This window comes from Dioscorea cayenensis, chromosome 1 (genome assembly GCF_009730915.1).
Source record: "Dioscorea cayenensis subsp. rotundata cultivar TDr96_F1 chromosome 1, TDr96_F1_v2_PseudoChromosome.rev07_lg8_w22 25.fasta, whole genome shotgun sequence".
In the NCBI taxonomy this organism is placed as follows: domain Eukaryota; kingdom Viridiplantae; phylum Streptophyta; class Magnoliopsida; order Dioscoreales; family Dioscoreaceae; genus Dioscorea; species Dioscorea cayenensis.
This window is the reverse complement of record NC_052471.1, coordinates 21260536-21269445: the sequence shown is the minus strand read 5'-3', so window position 1 is coordinate 21269445 and position 8910 is coordinate 21260536. Positions and strand designations below refer to the sequence as shown.

The 8910-nt window shown below is 45.0% G+C and overlaps 1 non-coding gene across 1 annotated transcript; it reads right to left on the bottom strand.

Annotated features, from left to right (window-relative positions):
• Window positions 1-107, bottom strand: LOC120266715. Its single transcript, XR_005538257.1, has one exon. It is a non-coding gene; the product is annotated as a small nucleolar RNA R71 (small nucleolar RNA).
• Window positions 108-8910: the final 8803 nt, after the last annotated feature.

The window sequence follows — 8910 nt, the reverse complement described above, 5'->3', positions numbered from 1 at the left end:
AAGCTTAGGAATGAGATCTCATCCTTTGTTCAGTTGGAATTGGAGTCTCTATTCGAGACATGGGAAAGGTTCAAGGAGCTCCTCAGAAAGTGCCCACAATACAGATTCCCGGAGTGGAATATTGTTCAAACCTTTTACAATGGTTTGAACCCGAGTACAAGGCAACTGTTGGATGCGGCAGCAGGAGGTACATTAGGTAGCAAGACCCCCGATGAGGCCCATCAGTTGATTGAAGAAATGGGGTTAAATAGCTACCAATGGAATGCTAGGGAGAAGAAAAAGGTGGCCGGTTTCCATGAGATAGATGCGGGAACTTCCTTGACGGCCCAAGTGGAAAATCTGAGTAAGAAGTTAGATCTTCTAACTTCAAATAGGGTGGCGGCCGTGAATAATTGCACCAGTTATGGTGGAGGACATGCTTCCTCCGATTGCCCAATCTCTATTGGTGATGTTTCTTCAGTGGAGAATGTTGATTTTGTAGGTAATGGCATGAGACCTCAAGGAAACCCATATAGCAATACCAACAATTTGGGTTGGAAGAATCATCCCAATTTTTCATGGAGTAATCAGGGTCCACAAAAGGCCATGGGGCCACCAGGTTTTCAACAACAACAACAAGCCTCTCAGGTGGAAAACAGAGTCTCAGGTTTGGAAACCCGAATGAGTGACCTAGAGAAGCACTTGACTAGATTTATACAATCTGTAAATACAAGGTTTGAATCAGTCAAGTCTACCCTTCGCAACCACACCGCCTCTTTGCATAATCTTGAAAATCAGGTGGGGCAAATTGCGAAGTCTCTCTCTGAAATCCCACATGGAAGCTTGCCAAGCAATACAGAGACCAATCCTAGAGAAGACGTGAAGGCGATCACTTTGAGAAGTGGTCATGAGGTTGAAGGTAGGCTTTCGAGTGAGAAGCCAAAAGAACAAACACCCGAGGTTATAGAGGTAGAAGAGGGAACAAGCAAAGAGAAAGAGGTCGCACCCCCACCTTTCAAGCCAAGAATCCCTTATCCCTCTAGATTGAAAAATGACCAAGGGGATGAACAATACAAGAAGTTCCTGAGTTTGTTCAAGCAACTCCATATTAATATTCCTTTTGTTGAGGCATTAGCCCAAATACCTAAGTATGTGAAGTTCTTGAAAGACTTGTTGACTAACAAGAGGAAGTTGGAGGAATGTGCTTCAGTGATTTTAGATGCTTCATGCTCGGTGGTATTACAAAAGAACATGCCGAACAAGAAGAAAGACCCGGGAAGCTTCATCATTCTGTGTAATATTGGCAATTTAGGTGAAGAAATGGCATTGGCGGACTCAGGGGCCAGTATCAACGTCATGCCATACACTTTATTTCAAAAGCTAGCCTTGGGAGAGCCTAGGCCTACTCGGATGACTTTGCAACTAGCGGACCGAACAGTACGACATCCGAGAGGCATCATTGAAGACGTGCTTGTCAAGGTGGACAAGTACATTTTTCCGGTTGACTTTGTAGTGCTAGATGTCGATGAGGATAAGGATGTATACTTGATACTTGGGAGAGCGTTCTTGCGGACTTCTATAGTATTGATTGACATGGACGGCGGAGAGCTCACATTGAGAGTTGGAGATGACAAGCTCATATACCGCCTTGCTGAAGCCATGCAGCATTCTCTTAATTTCGATGCCACTTTATACTTTCTAGACACTACTGATGAGATTTTTAATGAATAAATGCAGGAAATGATCAATCTAGATCCATATGAAGGTTTGTTCGACCAAGAGGAGGGCAATGAAGAAGTAATGATGCTTGGATCGATGGAAGAAGTACCATCTACCCCGGGGATCTTGAAGAAGGTGCTCCGGAAAATGAAGAGTGCTAGGAGATACCACCGGAAACACTCCAAGGCTGTTGGAGACGTCCGTGAACCAAAGAAGTTGGATGAACCATTGCTAGGTGGTCCCAAGCCCGATAATACACCCTCTACCCTCAAGAGACTCTACACATCATGCTTTCAAGCTATGGGTAAGAGGGCAACCTTCATCTATGAACCCCCGTGAGGTAAGACAAGGTACGTCAAGCTTAGTGATGTAAAACAAGCGCTTCTTGGGAGGCAACCCAAGTGTTTACTGTTTTCTTATTTTTTTTAGTTAGGTTGTTTGCATGAATAAATTGTTAAGTGTTGGTGTCTTGATTTTTAGATGTTTGTGCTACGATATTATTGTGGGTTTTTAAAGTCATTGTGTGTTTTCATGTGGAATTGCCGAAGTTTGGTCGTTAGAGCTCTATTTCATGTTTTTCACTGGTAAAATTTGCATAATAGAGCACGCTCTGAGTGTGTAAACATGTTCAGAGATTTTCTGCATAGCCTGCAGATTTTTCTAAGGCATCCAGAGAAAACACACGGGCTTGTGGAATTTCCGCACGCCCGTTGATTTATACTGCGAGCTCATCCAGAGAAGGCACAGGCGCGTGCGGCTGTCTCTGCGAATGACCACGCAACTGTCACACGCCCGTGGGTAATTTCCACACGGGCGTGTGAATTCCTGCAGAGTTGGGCGGATTATCCCGAGAGCACACAGGGGCGTGGACTCGCCCCTGTGGCGACCTTGTGAACCACACACAGGCGTGGGTAATTTCCACACGCCCGTGCGACACTCTGTAGAGGAGTCTTTCCATCCTGAGAAGACACAAGGTCGTGTGGCTGCCCCTGTGAGTTGGGCATGTGAATGTCCACGCCCGTGCGGAATTTTTGCACGGGCGTGTAAAACACTTGGTATTTTTCTCGAATGTCCAGAGGAGCCACAGGGACGTGCAGCTGCCCCTGTCGGTCGGGCGCACGGGCGTGGATATTTTCCGCACGCCCGTGTGAGATCATTCGGAGTCAATGAGAGTTTTTCCTGAGAGCGCCCAGGGGCGTGCACCTTCCCCTGTGAAGCTCTCCTGTGGGGCGCACAGGCGTGTGTAATTTCCGCACGCTCGTGTGGATGCATAGAACGCCAAGGGTTACGAGTTCTTTTTAAAGAAGAATAGTTTCTCTCCCTCTTCACGACCTCTATTCGTCTGAAAACACTCTCACATCATTCTCCGATTTCATAGCCCCAATTTGGTAGGGTTTTTGCGAGGTTTTCAGGCCAGTTCTTCATTTTCTCATCCCATCTCGTCGGTAAGCCCTATTTATCATTTTCTTTGCCAATTCATGGTTTCCATCGATTAATCTGGTTAATAATGCTTCATTTCTTCAATTAGAAAGATGATTTATGTTTAGAATGAAGCTAGAAGTATTTTTATGTTGTATTTTTGGATTTTTGTAGCACGGCTGTGCAGTTTTCACGCCCCGTGGTTTCACACGGGCGTGCGGAAATTCCACACGACCTTGTGGATTTCTGCAGTATTATTTTATCAACTTGTTTGATCCATTTCATTTCAAATTTTGCAGATTATGGCACCTCGATCGAAGAAGCAAGCTGACAAGAGGCCGCGTGAGTCATCCCCTGAGCTTGAGGGCATATGGTTTGCGATTCCAGAGCAACAGGTTCTCTATAAGCACTTGTCGAGACTCTGGTTCGGACAGACTCGATTCCTAGACACGACTATACTGCGAGCTCTGCAGCAGGGGGATGAGTTCGCTGATGAGGTAGAGGATCTCGTTTCAGCAGGTCGTTGGTGGCAGTTATTGACGATTAGAGAGCCAGCTATCCGAGAGTTTGCCCTAGAGGTGCTATCATCATTCGAGTTTGTTAGATCGTACACGAGCTTCGACAGTTTCAACTCCATTCAGTTCAGAGTATTTGGACACCACCATAGCTTGTTCGTTACTCAGTTTTCAGTACTATTTGGCTTGTATGAGGAGGCATTCACAGATACGGAGGAGTACGCTCGGTTACTGACTGATTATCCTAGAACCTTGACCCTTCCGAGAGCTTACAGAGTGCTATGTGGTAAGGGTCAGTACGAGCCGGGGGTGTCCAAGGCCACGTGCCTTTCCCGACCTGCATATTGATATTTACATGCCATCATGAGTAGGTCGGTGAATGGCCGTGGTGATAGCACTGGTGTTCTGAGCCATCAGGAACTACTGTACTTGTACTCTGACAAGATCCCCTTGCGTATATCCCGCAAGTGCACGGGTTTGTCGAAGTAATAATCCCGGGTGAGCGGGTATCGAATCCACAGGGAGTAGGGAGTAAAGACACTTAATTTGATTCTTAGCTATGTGGAATATCAACAATGATAAGTGTGACAATGATTCAATTCTCAACAATTAAAAGCAACAAGTAAGAGAGCAAAAGCCAGGAGGAGGTAAGAAAATTGATAAAGATAGGGTACTTGGATGATGCTTCACCTAGGATAATCACTTCAAGTGCAAGAACTCTCTATTATGCTTCCTAATCAATGCAATGGTAAGTCGTGGAAATCCTTACATACATAGTCCCAAATCTAAGGTCAACTATACCTAACTCTATTCATTTCCCGGAGGAGAGATTAAATAACCTCTCACCCTCGCACTCGAATAAAGTTGCAATGAGCTCTAGGGATTCCAGCTGATAAATCTCTTCCTAATTATAGACCTAACCCTTTGGTCCAGGCGGAAGGTCCCTAGCCACAATTAAGCCCTAGATACTAAGATCCCCTCAACGCTTCACTCCATTGCACGCACAACTAGGCCCGCGTGAGGTTCATCCCTTAGACCATTCACTCTATTATGGCCGCAAAGAACTCGAGGAACGGAGGTAGAATCTATCACGTCGGAGGGAAAGGGGACGCTCCCTGTACCTCTCGACTCACCCTCTCAACCCTCTCCAACCTAGCTTTGTCTAACGCTCGTGGTGTGTCACTCACTCACAAGGTTACAAACAAGAACTCTCAAACCTAGTGTCACTCTAGGGGAAATGTTCATACAATCAAGCATTCAAGGTGGGAACTCACAATAAACATCAATTTATTGAAAGCATAATAAAGAAGTTCAATGAAACGAATACATCCTAGGTTCACAATCACCCAAGTACCAACTAGGGGTTTAGCTCTCCATGGAGCTAAGTACAATCAAAGAAATCGAATGTAAAAGCAATGAATCCATAAAGAAACCCCCTCCATGGTCGTGTCGATGGTCTTATGGAGAGTCCTCTACTCGTCGCAAGGGATCCTTTGTCCGGCCTAGGATACACCTCGCCGGATCGATGCCGATGAAAGCTCTCCCAATAACCTTTTTCCAAATGACACGCGATGTCAGAGCCATAGAACCTCTCCAATACCCTAGCCAATACCCCTCAAAACCCTAGTTGAAGCCCTCTCTCAAGTTGGGGAAAAGATGGAGAAAAGAATACTAAAATCGGGGCTGATTCGGCTTTAAATAGGGCTGGAATCGTTCGACTACACGGACGTGGATGCTTCACGTGCCCGTGGGGAATTTCCACACGGGTGTGGGTAATTTCCACACGCCCGTGTGGATTCTCTGAAACTGTCATTTTCGGCCGGCTGTGAACAGTAACTACTATAGTGTTTGCTACAGTGATTTTCTATATTAACCTGCTACAGTACTATGCCAAAAATACTCCCGAATCCACTTTTCATCGAGGTAACATAAACGGGCACACGTTTATGCCGTGGATCGCTTTGCTTCTTCAATGACGGATAAGTTGATGGAGATCTTGTTCTATGGGGATAAGTCGGAATGCTTGAGTGTGACTGCCCTTGTGCCCCTCCAAATGGTTGTGCAAACTCAAATATGGGGAGGTTGGCACACACTTTAGCATCTCGCACCTGACTTATATCTTCGCGTTTGAACCTTAGCAAGATTTCCTCCAAAATCGGTGCATTGTGATCCACATTGGCTTCTTTCCTTAATAATTGGTTTCACAACCCTACCTGCATAAAAGTAACATAAAAACACATATATTAATGTAAAAACCCGAGAAAAGTAATGCTCAACATAAGGAAAGAATGCTTCGCATTCATATCACACAAGCACTTATCATACTCGATGGTGCAGCGCGTACCGATTTACTTAGGGCACATCATGGCAGAGTACATCAGACATCAGGGATACTATGCTAGACTGGGAGGGATCTTCTCGGGCCCCTACATTACGAGATTAGTGCTGGGCATGCGTCTCTTGGATTCGATTCGTGGGGCCGAGAAGATGAGTATACCTGCTCCCCTGAGTCTAGAGATGATAAGATTGAAGGGTATGATCCCTAGGGTTCGGACAGGGGTTTTTACTTTAGTGCTACTAGCTCCAGAGATAGCCGAGGATGAGGGTGATGAAGCCGGGGCATCTCAGCCCGCTCCCGAGCCTCAGCATGCACCGATGGAGACCGAGGCATCTCCAGTACCAGAGGAACCACCCCCGTGCGTATGTTTTCACCATCTCGAGCTTATGATCACTTTGAGAGGCTCGAGAGCACTTTGGGGAGGCTTGAGCCTAGATTGCAGAGATTAGGGCTACACAGGCCACACAGTACACAGAGTTCATGGCACATTTCGACGTATTACGGCAGATCTTAGAGCGAGACGTCACCTTATCATTTGTCCTATGGCCGAGGACTCCTCAGGCCCCCTCCGTTCCTCCAGCATCCCCATCCTCACTCCCCGCACTCGGTGGACCCACCATGTGTGTCTTCACCAGCAGCAGCACAAGAGCCCGAGGGCGACACCAACATTTGACTTTTAGTTCTTATTCTTTTATGCATTTTATTTTAGACTTGTACATTCAGAAAGGATTCTCCTTCTGAATTTATTTTCATTTTGCATCTCGAGTTTTATTCATTGTCTATCTTATATATATACTCGAGTTCATTTTGTTTTTATTGAGCTTAACTGAACCCCCTCGTGTATGCGTGCAGATGGTCTTGTCTTGTTGGGAATTGAGACTTAGTCATGGGCACGGCCAAGGTGCTTAGGCACTTAGCCGTGTGGGCTTCACAACCCGTCGGAACACTTCCCCCATGGAATTAGCTTCATCAAACACACCACTAGGAGTCAGGGGAGTATTGTTTTGATTGCGTCTCCCACATTTGCTTTTGAATGATATATATTTTGAGTGAGCTTGCTTGTGTACATTGGGGACAATGTACAACTTAAGTGTGGGGGGGAGTTTCATAGTGCACACATTCTTTTCTATTGTTCTTGATTGATATATGCTCACATAGCCAATGGCTGTTCACCTTAGTTGCAAGGATTATATTCTTGAGTTTAGGAGAATTTTTAACATTGAATGTTTTCATGCTCTAGTTTTGCTTGAATGTCTAGGAATTTTTGCCCGATTTATAATTGTTACACTACTCACTTATTAGACTCTTTTGGAAACTCAAGTTTGCTCAAGTTTTATTGTTTATTTGTGCTTGTTGGGTGGAAAGAGCTACCACCTATGAAGTATGAAGCTACTCTCATAAGTCAGATACTAGCTATTCTCTAATGAGAGAAAAAACTATCTCATAGGATGAGTGAAAGCTACCTCTCTGGTAGAAAGAGCTACCACCTCGAAAGTGTGAAAGCCACCTTAGCGGCCGCTTTGTAGAGGGCTACCTTTGAGGATGTGTGAAGCTACTACCATCTTTAAAATTGTTGTCGCTTTTGTAGATAAATAAGTCCCTTGTACTTAGAACTTTGAGGAGTATACTTTGGGTTGACTTGAGTGAGTTCACACACGTACACGATTTCGGGTTTTGTATCCTTTTTGATTCAAGTTTTTAGCTAGAGCATTGATTTTTCGTATTTAGTGTTGAAATTTCCCTTACTTGTAGAATACTCTCTTTGTATACGTTGGTGAACCTAAGCCCAAGCACTTTCAAAATTTTCTTCATTGATGTACATAACGTTTTAATTTTTTGCTTGAGGACAAGCAAAAGCTTAAGTGTGGGGGAGTTTGATAAGTGCTTGTGCGATATGAATGTGAAGCATTCTTTCCTTATGTTAAGCATTACTTTTCTTGGGTTTTTACACTAATATGTGTGTTTTTATGTTACTTTTATGCAGGTAGGGTTGTGAGGCCGAGTATGAAGGAAAGAAGCCAATGGGGATCACAATGCACCGATTTTGGAGGAAATCTTGCTAAGGTTCAAACGCGAAGACATAGGTCGGATGTGAGATGCTAGAATGTGTGCCAACCTCCTCGTATTCGACTTTGGCACCTCCATTTGGAGGGGCACAAAGGCAATCACACACGGGCATTCCGACTTGTGCACATAGAACAAGAGCTCCACCAACTTGCCTATCATTGAAGAAGCAAGTGATCCACGATGTGAACGTGTGCTGATTTCATTACTCCGATGAAAGTATGGATTCGGGAAGCTATTTAGGCCGGATACTGTAGCAGAGAAATGTAGCAACAAGGCAGCAAGTACTGTAGCAGCAATGTTCACAGCCGCCCGAGAAAACAGGAGTTCAGAGAATCCACACGGCCGTGTGGAAATTATCCACCCCCGTGTGGAAATTCCGCACGGGCGCGTGAAGCATCCACGCCCGTGTAGTCGCCCGATTCCAGTCCTATTTAATGCCGAATCAGCCCCGATTTTAGTATTCTTTTCTCCATCTTTTCCCCAACTTGAGAGAGGGCTTCGGCTAGGGTTTTGAGGGGTATTGGCTAAGGTTTTGGAGAGGTTCTACGGCTCTGACATCACGTGTTATTTGGAAGAAGGTTATTGGGAGAGCTTTCATCGGCACCGATCTGGCGAGGTGTATTTTGGCAAGACAAAGGACCCCTTGCGACGAGTAGAGGACTCTCCACAAGACCATCGACCCGACTATCAAGGGGATTTCTTTATGGATTCATTGCTTTTACATTCGATTTCTTTGATTGTACTTAGCTCCATGGAGAGCTAAACCCCTAGTGGGTACTTGGGTGATTGTGAACCCTAGGATGTATTCGTTTCATTGAACTTCTTTATTATGCTTTCAATAAATTGATGTTTATTGTGAGTTCCAACCTTGAA